The sequence below is a fragment of the Hemicordylus capensis genome, chromosome 1, assembly GCF_027244095.1.
Source record: "Hemicordylus capensis ecotype Gifberg chromosome 1, rHemCap1.1.pri, whole genome shotgun sequence".
Classification (NCBI taxonomy): domain Eukaryota; kingdom Metazoa; phylum Chordata; class Lepidosauria; order Squamata; family Cordylidae; genus Hemicordylus; species Hemicordylus capensis.
In genome coordinates, this window is record NC_069657.1 from 225069255 (window position 1) to 225075019 (window position 5765).

Genomic DNA, 5765 nt, shown 5'->3' on the forward strand with positions numbered 1-5765 from the left:
ATGCATATCCTGGTAACCTCCAGGCTTGACTACTATAAAGCGCTCTACGTGGGGCTCCCTTTGTACAAAGTCCAATTGTTTTTAAGTATTTTAATTGGCTTTAAATGGGTCTAAATTGTTTTAAAATTGTGTTAATATTGTTTTAAGCAGTGTGTTTTAAATGGTGTTTGTTTTTATGTTTTTTAAACTTGTTGTACACCGCCCAGTCAGACTGGTCTCCGGGACAACACAAAGGGACCACATAATGCCGATTTTAAAAGAACTGCACTAGTTGCTGATATGTTTCCAGGCAAAATACAAAGTGTTGGTTATTACCTATAAAGCCCTTAACGGCTTATGCCCAGGGTTCTTAAGAGAGCGCCTTCTTTGTCATGAACCCTGCCACCTGTTACGATCTTCTGGAGAGGTCCGGTTACAATTGCCACAGGCTGCCCCAGGACTTTAGAATATGCTTCCTGCTTTAATAAGAGCATTTCCTCCTCTGTTTCTTTTCAGGAAGACCCTCAAGATTCACCTGTTCTCACAGGCTTTTATTAGAATTAATTTTAATTATTTGTTTTAATAAACTATTTTATGCTATTGTTTTAATTGTGTTTTGTGGATTTATAATCTGTGACATTGTTTTAAATTTTGTACATCACCTAGAGATGTACTTATCAGGCGATATAAAAATATGACAAATAAATAATCATACATAATTGCATTAAAGCCCTTCTCCTGACAGCAATTGCTCCACTGCCCTCGTAAGAGCTTTGGACCCAAACAGTATTGCATAAAGCACAATTTATGGCAATGGGGGTATGCTGAGGGGCACTATTTTTCTGTTACTCTGGGAAGGGATCATGACTTCCTAGGAGGGAGTATGTATACGAGGGAAGGCAAAGACTTCTGGGGTCTGGTCCACTATGACCAAGGATGCTCTTGCAATGGCAGACCCCAGCAAAGCAGTCCAGGAACACCCAAGCACACTCCTGCCCCTGTGTTGGCTTGCAGGCCAGGGATTTGCCCTCCCATGAGAGGGCAAGTCCACTGGGGAGGACCAGAGGCTCAGTAAGCTTTGGTCCTCTGTTGTACTGCGCTCTCATGAGTTAGGCCATCCAAATCAAAGGGACCCCATTTGTGTAGAGCCCACGTTCTGCCTGGTAAATAATCAAACTTGTACACCATAATCCCCTCCTCTCCAGGCATCCCTTTCATACTCCCAAGGAGTAGTCACTGCTCCATGTGTCCGGGCGGTGTCATGTGGGCAGACTAGGGAAACACCAAGACCAGGGATAGATCTTTACTCTCATTCAACTTTTCTGGGTTTGGACTGGCATTGAGGAATATGCAGATCGGCCACTGCAGGGAATTGCAGGAGAGAGGCACCCCAGTTATCAGCAAATCTAGGAAAGTAGGGTCACCTACATGGATATGTGCCAATGGATGACCAGACTGGTAGAGGGACTGCTTGGACTACTTCATCGCGGCAGTCGCCAAGACAGGGAAAGGTGTTGCTGTGGTTTGCTTGTGTTGAGCAACCAGGCTGGGCAGCATCTCCACATCCATGTCTCCATGGCCTTTCACTCACATGAGAGAGCAGTTCTTGTGAGAAGGGGCATCATCACACATTATTAAAAATTCTGCCCAATCCCTGTGTACCCTAGGACAGTTCTTCTCATGAGTAATGCCATAGAGTGCTGGGGCGGGGGGGGGGCCTTGCCCAATATTAATGTATAAAAAAGAGAGAGAGAAATTCAAGAATTCCTGGGTGGGGCTGCCTTTTAAAGCCGACACTGGGTATCACAATGCCCTGCCGCCATATGTTAGCTTTGCAGCAATCTGATCAGGTTGCCTGGTTTATGGTGCCACTGTGTCTGCATGTGCTTATGAACATACTTCTTTCTCTATTTATTTTTGGTGACCAAAACACAGGGGCGTAACTACCATGAGGCAGGGGGAGGCAGTCGTCTCGGGGCCCCACTGCCTTGAGGGGCCCCCCAGAGACCCCTCACCTGACTCCCCGTTGCCCCCTGCCCAGCCCCCAGACCCTTCAGCCACTGGCCCTCTTGGCCCCCTCTTCTGCTCCTCCTCCTGGTCGGCCATCCCAGCAGCAGGCAGGCTGCTTTTCTCCCGGGCGCCTCTCAGCTGATGGGCGGGTGGGCGGGGCTTGCAGGGAGGCCTCCGTGTAGGCCTCCGTGAAGCCTGGATTCGAGTAGGCTGGCAAGCCCCAGGAAGAAGGCTGGCAGTCCGAGTGGCCGCCACAGCTCTCTGCAGCAGACCCTCTTCCCAGGCCAGACAGCTCAGCCTTGGCCAGGGAGAAGAGGAATCCCTTGAGGTGGTTCCCCCCACCCCCCCACCCCCTACAGGTAGGGATCTGCTTGCCATAGGGCTTGGATGGGGGGTGGGGAGACGGAGAAGTCTCTGGATATTTCATTTAAAACTGATTGGGAAATTTGCTGGCTTAAAAAAAACCCCTCTAAAAAGTCCTATAAGTGGCTTGTTTCATGGCAGGAAATTACAAAAACTTCTGGAACAAATTTATTTATGTATTAATTAATTAATTAATTAATTAATTCATTCATTCATAAATACACTTATGTTCAAGTTGTTTTGCAACCCAGGTCTGAGTGAGAACTGAGACATGAGTGAGCAGAGGCGTAACTAGGGAAAACGGCGCCTGGGGCAAGCATTGAAATGGCGCCCCCCCCGCGCCCCCAGCATACTACATTATACTTAGGATTTTCCTCACAAGCACCCGCCGCCGCCAAGCCAGGCCACTGACTGGCCGCCAGGCGCCAGCAAAGCAATGGGGGGGGGGCGCGGGCGGCGTGGAAGGGACCGCTCGTGGGGGAGGGGGCGCCGACATGCTCCCTTGACTGCTGCAGCGCTGCTGCACTGAGCAGGAAACATTTGTATTAACAAAAAAAATTTAAAAATTAAAAAAAAAATTTTTGTCATGGCAGCGCCCCCCATGTGACCAAAAAAGATGGCGCCCGGGGCACATGCCCCGCCTGCCCCCCCTATAGTTACGCCTCTGTGAGTGAGAACTGTGACGCATGTGTTGTGCTTTTATATTTTTTCCCCTTAGGGTCAATCTGGCCAACATGTGAATGCAGTACCTCTATTCCAGAGGAGATGTGTGTTAAAGGGCTTTAAAAGCCTCTTGTGAAAAACCTCCTGCAATCAAACTTTACTGAATTGGTTCAGAATTCTGAGAAAACAAACATAGGCTCACCCTGCATGGTTGAAAGTCTCCTTTGCTAATCTGCAGCAAGGGGCCCATTTTAATAATTAGTGTTTCTAGTGTCTTCTCATTTGCTCAATTTTGTACATCTGTTTTTTTTATGTTTTGAATGAGGACAGAAATGTGAGAATAAAAGTCCCCTGCTAACTGGGCAAAGAGGCACCTTTTTCTCTTTGTAAACCGCCCTGAGCCATTTTTGGAAGGGCGGTATAGAAATCGAATTATTATTATTATTATTATTATTATTATTATTATTATTATTATTATCATCATCATCATCATCATCATCATCATCATTATCGTTATTGTTATTATTGTTATTATTAAAAAATTTCTCGGCGGGGGGGCCCATTTAAGAATCTTGTCTCAGGGCCCACTCCAACCTAGTTACGCCCCTGCCAAAACACATAGTCCCTGTTCTTCCATCCTGTTCCTTTTCTCTTCTGGTTGCCAGAGAGGGGAACAAGAGACACAGTGGAAAGCAGAAATCCCACAATGCGACTTTTCCCTTTGATAGGCTGAGAAGCTTGGGATGGGACAAAGCAGCATCCCTGTTGCCAGGCAATGGTTTGAGGAATGCGGAGACAGGCGGACAGAGCACGTGCTCAGAGAGGCAGCCATCAAAGAAAAGTGGGAAGGGAGAAAGATTTGAAAGAAGAAAGGGGCTGGGGTGTGTGGTTTTCATTTCAAAAAGATTTTTTTTTAAGGAAATGAGGGTCATCTTTTGGTGCTGTGCTTCAGGCAGCAAAACGTCACGCTGAGGCTGGCACTGAGCAAAAAGCTTTTTATCTTTGAGCAGCCTTATCCCTGCTAACTGGACAAAGACGCACCTTTTAAATGGTAACTCTTATTATATTTTGCAGGGGAACAGCAACTGCCCCTACTCAACCTAACATAGCATTCCAGGGGCTGCTACTGGTGCATTTCTTTTTGGGTTCTTTCCAGATGGCAAATAAACTGGGACCCAGGCTCAGCCACCTTTCGCAGCCTTTCTGCCTTTGCCCCCACCCTTGCTTTCAAGGTGGCAGCGGCGAGGAAGAGGAGCAGGAGGAAGTGGGGCAGGTGAACGATGGGTAACACCCGCCTGCTCGCCCACCCTCCTCACTCACTTTCATGGTGAGTGGAGGCAGCAGCAAGGACAATGGACAAGTGAGCAGGTGCTTGTCATCACCCACCCGCCCGCCCTCCTCACCACCACCAAAGCAGCGGGTAGTGGTGGCACCGGCAGAGAGGGCAGGTGCATGCTCCCCATTGCCTGCCCACCACTTCCGCCACATTAATCATGGCAGAGGCTGTGGCCAGGAGGGTGCCCGAGCAGGCGACAGGGGCGGTGGTGGGGCACCATGGTGGTTTTCACCTGGAGCGCCAGAAGGGTGCCTTAGGCCGGCCCTGGTGGCGATATTCAGTTTAAATGAAAAAGTGGGGAAAGTTCAACTCCAGCTGGTCAGAGGAAAATCTGCGAATTTATTTCCTTTATGAGAGTGTGGTTGCAGAAAACAACACATGACAGATCAGGCTGTTGACTCCTTTCCTCAGAAAACATTTATTTATCAATCAAATTTGTATCCCACCCCAAACTTCTGTTCCTGGGCAGCTGGTGGGTGCGTTTTGTTTGTTTGTTCGCTTGTTTGTTTTGCTTAGGTAATTTCAGGCCAGACAGAGATCTGGGCAGTGAATGCAAAGGCTCAATCATGCACAAGGCCAGATTAACCACAAAGCATATTTGGGTGACTGCCCAGAGGATACCTGCACCCTGGTCTCTCCACTCTTTTGTGAATCTTCCTCTCAAAAATGTGCTTATTCCATTCAAATGTGCAATCCTCCTACCTGCAATATGAAATGGTCCCATCCCAGGGATAATGGAGCACGTGCTTTATCTCAGTATGCAGAGATGCACACATTGGTCCTCTCAATTCTGTCATTTGATAGGCACACTTGTAGAGCACTTTATGTTAGGAAACAATATTCATTTCATCTAGCCAACAAAAAGTTAGAATGTATAAGAAGACTGGTGATACTTCACAGCCTGATCTTTAACATGTTTACTCTGAAGTAAGTTGCACTAAGCTGAATGGTATTTCCTCCTTATTAGGTCACAATCCTATGTACATTTTCTTAGGCATAATCTCCATAACACTGAGTAGGGTTTTCTTCAGAGTAAACATGCATAGGAATTAGGCTGAAGGTATGCTTAGAGTTTCAATCTGACAGCAGAATCCTGTGCATATTTACTCAGAAGTAAGTCCCACTAAGTCCATTGGGCTTAATTCCAAGTAACTGTACATAGAAGCCTAAGAGTCTTGCAAGCCACTGTAGAAGCAGCAACATGAGCTATAATTCAATCTTTCCTTTCATATAGCCAAAATAATATAATTCCACTTTCACACATGAACGCTCCTTATAGCTAACTAGATAAAACATGTGTAAATTAGGTATAGTCAAGCTAGTGCGAAAAGACCACTCAAGGGTCTGGCAAAATTCTTCTCAAAGTGTTCAGAATTTATTCATACCATTTAAGAAAATCCCATTAAATACAAAG